Source organism: Lycium barbarum, chromosome 6, assembly GCF_019175385.1.
Source record: "Lycium barbarum isolate Lr01 chromosome 6, ASM1917538v2, whole genome shotgun sequence".
In the NCBI taxonomy this organism is placed as follows: Eukaryota; Viridiplantae; Streptophyta; class Magnoliopsida; order Solanales; family Solanaceae; genus Lycium; species Lycium barbarum.
The window spans coordinates 56,803,777-56,820,926 of record NC_083342.1 but is presented as its reverse complement, the minus strand read 5'-3'; positions in this window follow the sequence as shown (position 1 = coordinate 56,820,926).

Below are 17,150 nucleotides of genomic sequence, written 5' to 3'. Positions count from 1 at the left end.
ATGCATCAGACCACTGTTAAGATTAGCTCCATTATCTGTTATAATTGACTCAGGAATTCCGAATCGACAGATGATGTTATTGCAAACAAAGTCTGCCACCACCTTCTTCATCACTGACTTGTACGAAGATGCTTCTACCCATTTTATGAAGTAGTCGATGTCTGCAAAAATGAACCTGTGGCCATTTGACGCGGCAGGCTCGATAGGACCAATGATATCCATGCCCGAAGCTGCGAATGGCCACGGATAACTCGTCGCATTTAACTCATTTGGTGGGACTCGAATCAAATCGCCATGAATCTGACATTGGTGACACTTTTGCACAAAACGAATGCAGTCTGATTCCATAGTCATTCCGAAATAGCCTGCTCGTAGAATTTTCTTAGCCAGAGTAAAACCATTCATATGAGGCCCGCATACACCGCCATACACTTCTTCGATCAACTTGACTGCTTCTTTGGCATCCACACACCTTAACAGTCCTAAATCTGGAGTCCTCTTATAAAGGATTTCTCCATTTAGGAAAAAGTGGTTCGCTAACTTTCGAAGTGTTCTCTTCTGAACACTGGTTATGCCTTATGGGTAGTCTCCTGCCTTGAGATACTTCTTAATGTCATAATACCAAGGTTCTCCATCAAGTCTTCATCTACATATAAACAATAAGCTTGCTAATCGTGCACATTCACTTTGATAGTGTCACGACACAAACTGATGGGCCGCAACAAGTGCCCGACCACTACTGGCCAACCACTCCTGTGCTTGCACTTACTGATCGCTGACTATCCTGGGCCCATACACAATCTGTAACTGAGCTGTACTGCCTCCCGAACAACCAACATAAGAGACATTGCACCGAGAACTCACGGGCAACACATACATATAAACATAAACACTAAGAGTAACAGCGCCAGCCTATTTGGCCGCTACATATATACTATACAACAAAATAAACGCCGACGAGGCTGCATAACATCACGACTACATATCACTATCTACAGACCTCTATGGATCACAAACTGTAGAAATAACAGGACAAGGCCCTGTCGTACCCATATATGTCCGTAACCGAATAGCATACCAAAAAGGGTGTAGCTCCGGATCAATGGAGTGTATTGACTTCTACTGAGGAGAGATCTTACTGCTATGAATTGTCCGACTGGCTACCTAATCCTGCGGGCATGAACGCAGCGTTCATAAGAAGGGACGTCAGTACGAATAATGTACTGAGTATGTAAGGCATGAACGATAGTATAATAACATACGAGGGATACATAGCATGAATAATAACATAAAGGAAATATAGAGCATATCGTAAGATAAAAGAGTAACCTGTACATATGAGTGCCTCTTAGGGCGGATGCCATGCATGCTTAGTGCTGCGAAACGTGCAGCCCGATCCACATATATACATATATACATATATCCATAGTAATGCTTTCTTTGAAAAACATTTCTTGTTCATGTATACATAAAATAGAACATATCATGTTGCCGAGGCATCGGCTCTGATCCATTTAGCCGCATATGTTCCGCGTCCGAAATGATATCATGTCATATAATACCAACTGATCAGGTGGATACGCGTCTATAGCGCTCTTGCCCTCTTTCCCATATACATATACATATACATATATCATGTTCATGTATCATGTACATATATCATATAAGCAGCATGCAGGAGAGCCCAAGGAAAGTTATGTCTCTATCGGAGTGGCGTAAGGTCGGTACCCTCCGATTATATTACGGAATAATCATGGTCGCTTTGTCTCACCTTGAAGGAACAATTACTATAAGGTGAGACTATCAATGAAGAATAGCATTAAGAGAACATAGAATAAGATCATAAATCTCATGAGGTGTCCATCCATATACTTTGGAATCTTTAAAGAATAGTCATCATCCATGAATAAATGGAGAAATCAAGAAATAGCTCAACATTCTCATTTCACATTGAAACCATAAGCTTGGAACCTTTAAACATGAAATCGTTCTCATCATAGAAAATATTCTCATCTTTGGCATCATTGTCATCATGATAAAAACATGTCCATCATTGTTGTCATAAGAGATTACAAAATCATAAACCTCTGTTTTGGAAGAATACGGACATTTTGGAAAATATTTATGGGTTATCGGGAAAGGAATCATGCCTTAGAATCATAGACTTCTAACTTTTGAAAATAAAGAAGTTATGAAAGCATTTATGAAATCGTAACATAGGAATCATGCATTTGAAAGAAAGGGACGAGCCTTAACATACCTTTCGGTCACCTTAGTCGTTCAACGTTTATCCTTCCAAGATCATAAATCTACATATAAACCATTCATACTAATATTATGCTCAATGTCATATGCTCATCTTAAGCTTTCAATTTAATTCCGTTTATGATCTGCCGAAATTCGGGCAGCACCTCCCCTGCTTATATGCCTAGCCCGAAATCACAATCCAACAACCAATAACAACAACAAACATACCAACATCAATAACATCATTTCCAACACCAAAGTATTCCATAGAACATCCCACACGCTGTTTTCCAACTTCCATAACTAACCGACTTACTACTCAATTATTTAACGACTTTAGCTCCGTAAATAAACAAAAATTAACATTAATAATAGGAGATTCATACCTTATTCTTGTTAAGATAGAGATATCTTCAATATCTACCTTGAATCCACCGCAAAACCATACTAGAATCACATCCATTCATTTATCCGAGCTTCGATTAATACTCCTCGCTTGAAACTTTCTCACTTTGTGATCCCCCCTCTCTCTCTCTTCAATTTTCTGGAAATTTCTGCTCAAATCTGGTGAAAAAGGGGGTTCTTACCCTTTTTATAAGGGTTAAATTCAGGGGGTCACTGTAGCATTGTACTATAGCAGCACTATAGCAAGTCGGTTGCTGTAGCACGCGTTTCTGCTCTGTCAGCTGAACTTGTAACGTCCATAATTCTCTACTCCGATGTCCTATCAAATAGCAGTTCACTGAGTTGGAAACTAGACTCGACGAACTTCATCTTAGCCTTTTGTTTCACTCCAAAACACTTCATATGCTAAGAGATATTCGTCCCCCAAGTTGGACCAAAATTTTCACACAAAACATTACCCATCCTTTCTCCAAAGTCGTACTACTCCATTTCTTCCACTCATTTCCTTATAAAACCTTCCAGTATACCTTATATGCAGACAGGTAATGTCTCAAATTTTGTGCAACCCAAGTCAAGGCACAGCAGGTGCGTTCCAACAAAGTATATCGGGCCTCGTAAGGCGTGAACTTCTTGCTCAAATAGTATATTGCTTGCTCCTTCTTTCTCGTTTCATCATGTTGTCCCAACACACATCCAAATGCATTCGCTGACACAGACAAATACAATAACAAAGGTCTTCCAGTTTCTGGAGGCACCAAAATAGGCGGATTAGACAAATATTCTTTGATCCTCTCAAAAGCTCATTGGAAATCTTCCGTCCATTTGGTAGCAGCATCCTTCCTCAATAACTTGATTATTGGCTCACATATTACTGTTGATTGTACTATGAACCGACTAATGTAGTTGAGACGACCGAGGAAGCTCATCATGTCCTTTCGACTCTTTGGGGAAGGCAAGTCTTGAATAGCCTTTATCTTCGAAGGATCCAATTCTATGCCCCTCCTGCTCACAATAAAACCCAACAGCTTCCCAACAGAAACACCAAATGCACACTTTGCGGGGTTTAATTTCAAATTGTATCGCCTTAACCTGTCAAAGAACTTCTTCAAATCCGTCAAGTGATCGGAACTCTTTCGTGACTTGATGATGATATCGTCCACATAGACTTTAATCTCCTTATGGATCATGTCATGAAAAATGGTAGTCATGGCTCTCATATAGGTGGCACCTGCGTTCTTGAGCCCAAAAGGCATCACTCGATAATAGTATACTTCCCAAGGTGTGATGAATGCCGTTTTCTTAGCATCTTCTTCATCCATCAGAATTTGGTGATATCCTGTGAAGTAATCAACGAATGACTACAACTCATGATTCGCACAATTATCAATAAGTATGCGAATATTTTGGAAGGCAAATTCATCTTTCGGGCTAGCCTTGTTGAGATCTCGATAATCCACGCACACCCTGACTTTGCCATCTTTCTTTGGTACAGGCACGATATTGGCTAGCCAAGTGGGATACCTTGTAGCTCGAATGACCTTTACATCAAATTTCTTGGAGACTTCTTCCTTGACTTTTAAACTCAAATCCGGTTTAATATTTCTCTTCTTTTGTTTCACCGGAGGACAAGATGGATCAATAGGCAACTTATGCGAAACAATATCTGTGCTTAGACCTGGCATATCATCATAAGACCATGCGAACACGTCTATATGTTGTCTCAAAAGGTTGATCAATTATTCCCTTTGTGACGGAGTTAAATGGACGCTAATTCTTGTTTCTCTCACGTTTTCTGAATCTCCCAAGTTTATGGTTTCTGTTTCATCCAAATTTGGTTTTGGCTTATTCTCAAAATGTTCAAAATCCTTTGTTAAATCTTCAGGTTGCATGTCCTCTTCATATTTTTCAGAGTCTTGTTCGGCATTTACTATGGACTCGCTTGTTTCATTACGTGTCACATTCACAGTATTAGCAGATTTACCAGTTTGATTGCTGAAAAATAAGAGAAAAATTAATTAAATAAATACGGAATAAGAAATAGAAAAGCATAGTTTGGATTTGGCATTTACGCTTTCAAAAGTTGGAGGCAAAACCCAACAAAAGCATAAACACGATTCAGGCCTCAATTTTGAATCGTGTTGTTTCATCAAATACTAATACAAATCGTCTACCAAGACTCCCGGAGAACCGGAGGTGGGGTATAAGTCCAATTGTTCAAAACATCTCCAGGCTCAACATCCCAGATAGTTGGAGTTCCAAGGCAATCATTGTCACGACCCAGCTAGGGGCCGTGACGGGTACCCGGGGCTAACCACCGAGCACCGCTCGTGCCATCACTTATTAAGCTTATTTATCAATCATTTATCCGATTCATGCTTAATTTATAATAAAATCCATTTTCCTTTAGAAACGAAATGCTTTTATACATACGAGCCCTTAGGCTAGCAAAATAATACACACACACACACACACACACATATATATATATATATATATATATATACATAATGACCATGCCATGAAACCACACGACCCACGTCAAGTATCTACGAGCCTCTAAGAGATGACATCTACAACTGTACATAAAAGAATCATCATAGGCACCTCCGGGACAATGGAGGGCTTTCAGTCAGCTAGCAGCCTCTAAGAATCCGGAGCAAGATCTCCTCCCTGTCTACCTGTGGGCATGAACACAGCGTCCAAAGAAAAGGACGTCAGTACGAATATTGTACTGAGTATGTAAGGCAGGAATGGAATAAACAAACATAATAGAAAGATCATGAGTCATGGAACAAAGATATAACCTGCACACATGTCATAGGCAATCGTATTACTATCATATATCACATTTTTACACAATCATAGTACACATGTTATCACATCCCATACATCATCACGTACGTCATCATATACATCATCACATCATAATCTGTATCGTTACCCGCGTCCGGGTAACCCTCATATGCCGCCCACTAGTGGTGATCACGCCCGGCCCTCTCGGCTCGGTGTAAATATCGCAGCCCGCATTAGCGGTTACATGCCCGACCATATAGGCGCGGTGGAATCATACGCAGCCCGCATTAGCAGTGACATGCCCGGCCATATAGGCACGGTGGAATCTTATCATCACAACCTCAATCATAACACGTCATTATTATACATCTCAAGCCATAGCATCATGTTATCATTTCTGAGTGTTCCATGTAACCCATAGTGTTACAAGTTAGCATTTCCTATCATCTTATTGTCATAACATACAATAGCATTAAGAGCATTCATTAGGCTTTAAGACAACCATACTATGTCGGGGTGACGTAAGGTCGTGAACCCCCGATTGTATTATGGACATTTATGAGTATCATGCCTCACCTTGAAGGGAATAAAACATAAGGCGAGTGTTAACAATAATAACACCATTAGCATTGTAGGAACATCATGACACAATTTCTTGAGCCTTTAGACTCTAGCTCATTGTCATCACTATCATGCTGATAGGGGATTTAGTATATAGAAGCACTCTTAAGCTTCATCTTATAGAAGGATTTGTGGAAATCTTGAAGGATTCATGCCTTTTGAAAGAAGAGTTAAGCCTCACATACCTTTCTCGTTTAAGCAATTTAATGTTTGCTTATTCTCCTTCAATGTCACTCCTCTACCTTCAAAAAGAGGATTTGTACGATCGTTAGTTAACCAACTATAAGAACGCACTACTATTTCTAGAGAAAATGGGGCAGCACTTCCTTTGTTTATACTATTTTCCCATATTCCATATCAACTCCCAATCACCCACAATAACAATCACAATATAGCAAATCACAATTATCATTCATATACAATGGCCATGATCCACCATTTCTCTTCATTTTCCCCCACATTTATGGTTTTGGATTCGCTATCGTATTTTCCCGTGGTCTACATGTCATTTATAACATATTCATACTCACAACACACTAACATTCATGATTCAAGTCAACTACCAATCACTCATGACACTATTCACTCTTGAATGACCTATTTGCTATGTTCTTCTACAATTCGGGTATCTTAACCTTCCAATACCTTAAACAACATAAAATGGTCATGAAACTTACCTTGGATGATGGTTGAACAGGTCTTGAGTGGAGTTTCTCCTCTAGCAACAAAACCCTATTTCTCCTCTTCTTGATTTTCTTAGTTTGGATGACTTCTACTTGAGTTTCATAGACTTTGATTCATGGATTATGTGTTATTGATATTAGTTTCCCTTGGGTGTTTCTTGTAGTGGAAGAGTAGGGAAGGTTATAGAGGTCTCTTTAAGTATAGAGTGAGGAGGGCATGTAATCTGAAATGAAAAAGACCCCTCACACTTCAACTTAAAAGCTACCCGACCCTCACTATACGGACCAACATACGGTCCATACTATTTATACGGACCGTATGTATGGGCGTACATTTGGTCCAGAATGTTATCTTTATTTTGGCCAATTATACGGTCAAACATACGGCCAGTATAATTTATACGGACCGTATGTTTGGCCGTATAATGCCAACTGAAGCGACTTCCGTTTTCGTCGACTCGTTTGATCTCCGATCCTTATGGAACCTTCTTAGCACTTGTTTAACACTTCAATACCCATCTAAAGGACGTTATTGCTTATCCCTAAGACCTCATTATGCCATCACCAAATCGTGGCTTGTTATTCTTATCCGATACACAACGTATGATTCATTTTACTTAGCAACTTTCTTTCCTTGCGTTGTATGCCTTTAGAATCTTGTCGAGGGTCATCTAATACTATTTATCACTCATCAAAACATCGCATACACTACGCCATTGGTTAGCTTATTCACTGTACATATACGGGGGATTTTCCAAGGTTTAACATTCTCCTCCCTTTTGGAACATTCGTCCTCGAATGTTAAACACTCGAGATTCTACAAATATTTCGCCAGAGTTTCCCCTATAACTTGGCACTACCAACCTGTCATAACAACCCATAATAGCATACATACCTTATATTGTTGCCATTTCATTTTGTATCTCTCCTGGGGGTTGGAATAAGTGCGGATACTGGGACCTCATCTTCTCTTCTGCCTCCCAATTCGTTTCTTCCCGATTGTTGTTTTGCCATAGGACTTTGACTGAAGCTACCTCTTTATTCCGAAGCTTTCGTACTTGCCTATCCAAGATGGAAATAGGAACCTCTTCATAAGTTAGCCTTTCTGTTATCTGCACGTCGTCTATCGGGACAATCGTTGTGGGATCTCCAACACACTTGCGGAGCATCGAAACATGAAAGACTGGATGGACTGATTCAAGCTCCGAAGGCAATTCCAATTCATATGCTACATGTCCCACCTTGTGAATGACTTTGTAGGGTCCGATGTACCTAGGACTTAGCTTCCCCTTCTTCCCAAATATCATTATCCCTTTCATTGGTGACACTTTCAAAAATACCCAATTGTTAGTTTGAAATTCCAAGTCTCGCCGGCGGTTATTCGCGTAAGACTTTTGGCGACTTTGGGCTGTTAAAAACCAATCTCGAATCACCTTGACCTTTTCTACTGCTTGTTGGATCAATTCAGGGCCCACTAATTGTGTTTCTCCTATTTTGAACGATCCGATTGGAGATCTACATTTCCTTCCATATAACGCTTCATACGGAGCCATTTGTATACTAGAATGGTAGCTGTTGTTATATGCAAACTCAATTAATGGCAAATGATCATCCCAACTACCACCGAAATCCAACACACACGCCCGTAGCATATCTTCTAAGGTTTGTATGGTACACTCGGCATGCCCGTCAGTTTGTGGATGGAATGCCATGCTAAAGTTCACTTGCGTGCCCAGACCTTCTTGAAAAGACTTCCAGAACTTAGCTGTAAACTGTGCTCCTCTATCCATGATAATAGACAATGGAATACCATGGAGTCGCACAATTTCCTTGAGATACAGCCTTGCATAGTCTTCTGCTGAGTACGTGGTTCTAACTGGAAGAAAATGGGCTGATTTTGTCAATCTATCCACGATCACCCATATAGAATCATATTTACCATGCGAACGAGGTAATCCCATGATGAAATCCATGTTAATCACTTCCCATTTCTAAGTGGGTATTTCTATCGCTTGCAATAAGCCTCCTGGCTTTTGATGTTCCACTTTTACTTGTTGGCAATTTGGACATTGTGCTACAAATTCTGCTATGTCTCTCTTCATTCCATCCCACCAATACATCATCTTGAGATCATGATACATTTTGGTTTAACCCGGGTGAATAGAATATCTAGAGCAATGTGTTTTTGCTAGAATTCATCGGCGCAATTCCGCCACAGTCGGCACACACAACCTGCCTCGGTATCTAAGAATTCCATCTCTAGAAACTTCAAACGGAGACTTTTCCTTTCCATGCGATGCCTCTCTATAATGACATAATTGAGGATCTTCATACTGTTGTTCCTTCACTTCCAGATCCAAGGACGAAATTTTGGAATCTTTGATACTAATACCTGCATCACCTGAATCAATTACACCCACTCCAAGATTAGCCAATCGATGAAGTTCTTGAACCATCTCTTTCCTTTCCGGAGGGATTTCACATAAACTGCCCATTGATCGGCGGCTAAGTGCATCGGCTACTACATTCGCCTTCCCGGGGTGGTATAAAATGTTAACATCATAATCTTTTAATAATTCTAACCACCGCCTCTGCCGCAGGTTCAACTCCCTTTGCTTAAAAATGTACTGGAGGCTCTTGTGATCTGTATAGATATCAACATGCACACCATACAAATAATGCCTCCACATTTCCAGAGCATGAATAACCGCAGCCAATTCAAGATCATGCGTCGGATAATTCTTTTCATGTTTCCGCAATTGTCTCGAAGCATATGCAATAACTTTACCATGCTGCATCAACACGCATCATAATCCCACACCGGAAGCGTCACAATACACAACGTAGCCATCTGGCCCTTTTGGAAGTGTTAAAACTGGAGCCGAGGTCAACCTGTTTTTCAACTCTTGGAAACTACGTTCACAAACGTCATTCCATTGGAATTTAGCCGACTTCTGGGTCAACTTCGTCAATGGGGCTGAAATGGATGAAAATCCCTCTACAAACCTTCTATAATAGCCTGCTAAACCCAGAAAACTACGAACTTCTGTAGGCGTCGTAGGCCTTGGCCAAGTCTTCACTGCTTCAATTTTCTGAGTGTCGACTCGAATACCGTCATTGGAAATAACATGGCCCAGAGATGTCACAGAATTCAGCCAAAACTCGCATTTCGAAAATTTTACATATAGCTCCCGGGCTCGAAGAATACCAAGAACTATCCTCAAATGATCTGCATGTTCCTATTCCGTGCGAGAATATACCAGAATATTATCAATAACTACAATCACAAATAGATCCAAGAGAGGCCTGAATACGTTGTTCATCAAATTCATAAATACAGCCGGAGCATTAGTCAACCCGAATAACATCACTCGGAATTCATAGTGGACATATCGCGTTCTGAAGGATGTTTTTGGAATATCCGCTTCCCTAACTCTCACTTGATGGTAGCCCGACCTCAAATCTATTTTTGAAAACCACTTGGCACCTTGCAATTGATCGAATAAATCATCAATCCTTGGAAGAGGATATCTGTTCTTTATCGTCACTTTGTTCAATTGCCTGTAGTCGATACACATTCGTAGAGATCCGTCTTTCTTTCTCACAAACAAGACCGGTGCTCCCCACGACGATGAACTGGGTCTAATGAATCCCTTCTCGAGAAAGTCTTTCAGCTGCGCCTTTAGCTCTTTTAATTCTGCCGGAGCCATTCGACAAGGGGGAATAGAAATAGGCTTTGTGTCCGGCAATACGTCAATAGCGAAATCAATTTCCCTTTCTGGTGGAAGGCCTGGAAGTTCATCTGGAAATACGTCTGGAAACTCATTCACCACCGGGACTGACTAGAAAATTTGTGGCTTTGCCTCGGTATCATGAACCCGAACTATGTGATAAATATAGCCCTTGACTATTATCTTCCTTGCCTTGAGGTAGGAAATAAACCTACCTTTCGGAGATGCTGTATTACCCTTCCATTCGAGCACGGGCTCTCCCTGAAATTGGAATCGAACCACTTCTGTGCGACAATCAACATTTGCATAACACGAAGCCAACCAATCCATACCCATGATTACATCGAAATCTACCATTTCTAACTCAATCAAGTTAGCCTTGGTCTGTCGATCGCATATCACAATAACACAACTTTTGTACACTTGTCTTGCTATCACAGGATCACCAACTGGAGTGAATACCTCAAAGGGTTTAATTGACTCGGGTTTTACCCTGATACAACCAATAACGTATGGAGTAATATCAGAAAATGTAGAACCCGGATCTGTCAACGCATACACATCACGGGAGAATATAGACAATATACCTTTGACTACATCTGGAGAGGACTTGAGATCCTGTCGTCCCGTTAAAGCATATACACGGGGCTGAGTGGCACCCGAAGTAGATGCTGCCCCTCGGCCTCTGCCTCATCTTGCTGTCATCTGAGATGTCTGCCCTGCGGGGCGTGCTGATGAGGAACCCACTGCTGAGCCTGTGGGCTGAACCCCACCTCAACCATATCGCGAGGGACAATCTCGCATCAAATGTCCAGTCGGCCCACAAACATGACAAGCATCAGTGTCCTGATGACACGGCCCTGAATGTAATTTGCGGCACTGACTACATCGTGGAACTAGCGGTCGTCTCTGACTGTAATCACCCCCAAACTGAGAACCCGGAGCTCTCGAGCTCTGGACCTGTCCCGATGGAAAAAAGTGATCAAATCCCCTATCCGCGAACCGTGGAGGTGCACTAGTCGCTGACTGGCCTGAATGTCGGGAATAAGCCTGCCTCGATCCCCCTCTATAATCACCATCTGTGCCCTCAGATCTAGCCCTTTTATTTTGCCACCTATCACTGTTGCGATCGCCCCTTTGTTGTCGTTGTCGCCCCTCTAAATTCTGAGCATAGGCCTGTATCCGAGAAATGTCCATCCTGTCTTGCAAGGAAGCCATCAGACAATCTCTAAATAAATGCGGTCCCAGACCACTCACAAATCTATGTACCCGATCTCCTATGTCGGCCACCATAGTCGGAGCATATCTAGCCAAAGAATTGAATTGCATGCTATACTCCCGGGCACTCATGTTTCCCTGTCTCAAATTCGGAAATCTATCCGCTCTAGCTAGGCGGACCTCGAGTGGAAACTAGTGGCAAATGAAAGCATCTACGAACTCTTGCCAAACCGGAGGAGGCACGTTCTCTCCTCTAGATAATACCCAATTGTTGTACCATAACAACGCCACATCCCGGAGTCTATAGGATGCCAACTCTACGGATTCGGTTTCGGAGGCATGGACAATCTTCAATGTCCTCAATATTTCATCAATAAAACCTTGTGGGTCTTCCTCCGGCTTTGATCCGAATAATTCCGAGGGATTTAGACTCATAAAATCACGGGCCTTTGTACCTGCTGCCCGGTCACTTGAGCCCACATGTTGCCGTTGTGCTTGTGCAGCAACCAATTGGGTCAATAACTGAATAACCTCGGTCATTTGTTGACCCGAAGCAGCTGATGGAGGAATTGGAGCTGGGGCTCCTCCTTGCTCTTCCACATTAGGCGGGGTAGAAGAAGTATTTGACAAGGCCTCGTTGTGCGATTCGCCTTCCTCTATATTCATCGGAGGCTCTCTTTCTACCCGCCTCTTTGTTGTAGGCTTGCCCTTCTGGGCGGCTGTAGCTTTTCCCTTTGGCGGCATTCTGAAATCATAACACACTATTAGAGAGGATAACATCTTATACACAGCTCTATCGCACGATCTCATAGAAGAAAGATGGTCATTTTCCCTAAATGCCCGTAGCCCCTTGTTTATTGATGTAGCGCGCTACAGACCATAAACAAGACTCCACTAGACACGGCTCGTAGACACTTCCTAGGACCGAACTACTCTGATACCACTTTTGTCACTACCCAGCTAGGGGCCGTGACGGGTACCCGGGGCTAACCACCGAGCACCGCTCGTGCCATCACTTATTAAGCTTATTTATCAATCATTTATCTGATTCATGCTTAATTTATAATAAAATCCATTTTCCTTTAGAAATGAAATGCTTTTATACATACGATCCCTTAGGCTAGCAAAATAATATACACATATATATATATATATATACATAATGACCATGCCATAAAACCACACGACCGACATCGAGTATCTACGAGCCTCTAAGAGATGACATCTACAACGGTACACAAAAGAATCATCATAGGCACCTCCGGGACAATGGAGGGCTTTCAGTCAGCTAACAGCCTCTAAGAATCCGGAGTAAGATCTCCTCCCTGTCTACCTGTGGGCATGAAGACAACGTCCAAAGAAAAGGACGTCAGTACGAATATTGTACTGAGTATGTAAGGCAGGAATGGAATAAACAAACATAATAGAAAGATCATGAGTCATGGGACAAAGATATAACCTGCACACATGTCATAGGTAATCGTATTACAATCATATATCACATTTTTACAGAATCATAGTACACATGTTATCACATCCCATACATCATCACGTATGTCATCATATACATCATCACATCATAATCTGTATCGTTACCCGCGTCCGGGTAACCCTCATATGCCGCCCACTAGTGGTGATCATGCCCGGCCTCTCGGCTCGGTGTAAACATCGCAGCCCGCATTAGCGGTGACATGCCCGGCCATATAGGCGCGGTGGAATCATACGCAGCCCGCATTAGCGGTGACATGCCTGGCCATATAGGCATGGTGGAATCTTATCATCACAACCTCAATCATAACACGTCATTATGATACACCTCAAGCCATAGCATCATGTTATCATTTCTGAGTGTTCCATGTATCCCATAGTGTTACAAGTTAGCATTTCTTATCATCGTATTGTCATAACATACAATATCATTAAGAGCATTCATTAGGCTTTAAGACAACCATAGTATGTCGGGGTGACGTAAGGTCGTGAACCCCCGATTGTATTATGGACATTTATGAGTATCATGCCTCACCTTGAAAGGAATAAAACATAAGGCGAGTGTTAACAATAATAACATCATTAGCATTGTAGGAACATCATGCCACAATTGCTTGAGTCTCTAGACTCTAGCTCATTGTCAGCACTATCATGCTCATAGGGGATTTAGTATATAGAAGGACTCTTAAGCTTCATCTTATAGAAGGATTTGGGGAAGCTTGAAGGATTCATGCCTTTTGAAAGAAGAGTTAAGCCTCACATACCTTTCTCATTTAAGCAATTTAGCGTTTGCTTATTCTCCTTCAATGTCACGCCTCTACCTTCAAAAAGAGGATTCGTACGATCGTTAGTTAACCAACTATAAGAATGCACTAATATTTCTAGAGAAAATTGGGCAGCACTTCCTTTGTTTATACTATTTTCCCCGTATTCCATATCAACTCCCAATCACCCACAATAACAATCACAATATAGCAAATCACAATTATCATTCATATACAATGGCCATGATCCACCATTTCTCTTCATTTTTCCCTACATTTATGGTTTTGGGTTCGCTATCGTATTTTCCCATGGTCTACATGTCATTTATAACATATTCATACTCACAACACACTAACATTCATGATTCAAGTCAACTACCACTCACTCATGACACTATTCACTCTTGAATGACCTATTTGCTATGTTCTTCTACAATTCGGGTATCTTAACCTTCCAATACCTTAAACAACATAAAATGGTCATGAAACTTACCTTGGATGATGGTTGAACAGGTCTTGAGTGGAGTTTCTCCTCTAGCAACAAAACCCTATTTCTCCTCTTCTTGGTTTTCTTAGTTTGGATGACTTCTACTTGAGTTTCATAGACTTTGATTCATGGATTATGTGTTATCGATCTTAGTTTCCCTTGGGTTTCTCTTGTATTGGAAGAGTAGGAAAGGTTCTAGAGGTCTCTTGAAGGATAGAGTGAGGAGGGCATGTAATCTGAAATGAAAAAGACCCCTCACACATCAACTTAAAAGCTGCCCGACCTCACTATACGGACCAACATAGGGTCTGTACTATTTATACGGACCGTATGTATGGGCGTACATTTGGTCCAGAATGTTATCTTTATTTTGGCCAATTATACGGTCCAACATACGGCCAGTATAATTTATACGGACAGTATGTTTGGCCGTATAATGCCAACTGAAGCGACTTCCGTTTTCGTCAACTCGTTTGATCTCCGATCCTTATTGATCCTTCTTAACACTTGTTTAACACTTCAATACCCATATAAAGGACGTTATTTCCTATCCCTAATACCTCATTATGCCATCACCAAATCGTTGCTTATTATTCTTATCCGATACACAACGTATGATTCATTTTACTTAGCAACTTTCTTTCCTTGCGTTGTATGCCTTTAGAATCTCGTCGAGGGTCATCCAATACTCTTTATCACTCATCAAAACATCGCATACGCTACGCTCTTGTTTAGCTTAATCACTGTACATATACGGGGGATTTTCACGGTGTAACAATCATCTAGAACCACATTGCATTCTGCTTCTTCCTCGGCAACGAATAGACTCTTGAGACCTTCGACGAGGTTGTCTTCAGCTGATTCCTCTGATACTTGGGTGATGGACTCCTTGATGAATGACTGATTCATAAGAGGGATAGGCTTTGGCAAGGGAATATCACCTTTTCTTTTCAAACTAACAAATGAGATTTCTTCAAGAGTGGGTTCGTATCCAAGACCAAAAGTATCCTTCTGACCGGGTAACTGAATTGGTTCCGCTATTTCATCCAATCTCACCCCGAGACCTCGACCAGGCTTGAAACCATTCTTCAACATTTCCCAGGCCACCATCATAAGAACACGTGGCAATTTTACCCTTTCAGCTTGAGTAGTACACATGGTCTCCTTGATATGGAAAACAGATCCATCTAGCCTTTCTACACTTTCAGTGACAGGAATTGAGTTTTCGGTATAGATCGAATTGTTGCCTTCTCCATGGATTACAATTTCCTGACGATTCCAGACAAATTTCAAATTTTGATGTAGGGTAGAAGGGACTGCACCAGCCATATGGATCCATGACCTTCCTATTATCAAGTTGTAACTGGCGGATATATCAATCAATTGAAATTCCACCATGAACTCCACGGGTCCAATTTCCAATGCTAGGTCAATCTCTCTTACGACACCTCTTTGAGCTCCATCAAAACCTTTAACCCTCACATGACTGTCGCGAAGTTTCTCAATATCAATTCCTAAAGCTCGGAGAGTAGTGACAGGACATATGTTAACAGTTGAACCCCCATCAATCAACACCTTAGAAATAAACTTATCCCTGCATTTGTGTTAGGCCCCGTGTTTTCATACGATTGGAAATCGAGAAATAATTATGACTCGGGTGTTAGAAGGACCTAATTTAATTTTTGTGAATATGACTATGTTGGTTGTGAAATCTTTAATGCTAAGCCCTCGGGGAAGGCCGAGGATAAATTTGGAATTTCGAAAATTAGTTTCGGGAATTACAAATCGGGACTTTTCAAGAAGTGGGCCAAAGAAATAAAAAAATTACAATTGAAGCCCAAAGGAAAGAGAGGGGCCGGCCAAGCCCATTTTAAAAGGGTCATGTGCTATGCACATGACCCCAAAAGGATATATATCACTTGAAGTCTTAGTAATTTAGATCAAATCAAAAAAAAATCAAGAACACACAAAGGAAAGGGGCATTCGGCCGAATAGTGAAGAGAAAGAAAGAAAAATTCCAAGCTTTCTTGTGATCCAAAAAATCTTGTTCTTCTCATATTTGTGAAGTACTCGAGGCCCTCTTCAACGGGGTATAATTAGTTTGGCGTAAAATCGACGTTTGCGACAAGTCGGGGTTTCAAGGAAAGGTATGAATTTTGTCCCTTTTATGTTATAGAATTGATGTGAATGTGTTAAGCATTGGAAGTAGATGGAGATCCCGTAATTTTAACGCAAATAGAAAGTCGTGGGTGTGTGTGTGTAGTGTGTTTGGCCGTGAGTTATGGAAGGAAAGAAATGGTTTGAATTGATCTTGTTTAAGTTGGCATAATGTGTTGTTGTGACCCTTAGATCGTAATTGATTGATTGTTGAATTAAATTGACGGTGGAAAACGAATTCGGATATTATCGGAAAGTGTATATCCTTGGTATTCTTATGTATATCAATGTATATTTTGGGGTGCTATAGACTTTAGATATGAATCTATATCGATGTTGACGAATTCGGATTGAAACGACGTTAGTTAGAATGTTCGTCGTGAATTTTAATGTTTTGAAGAATTATGGAACTAATGGATTTTGGTGCAATTTCGTGTATGGTTTGAATTGTAATGAGAATGTGATTGTATAAGTTTGAATGTGGGAATGAATACAAATAGGTAGATATAGAATTGGAATTTTGAAAGTTTGAATGGAAGTGCCAACTTTAGAAATC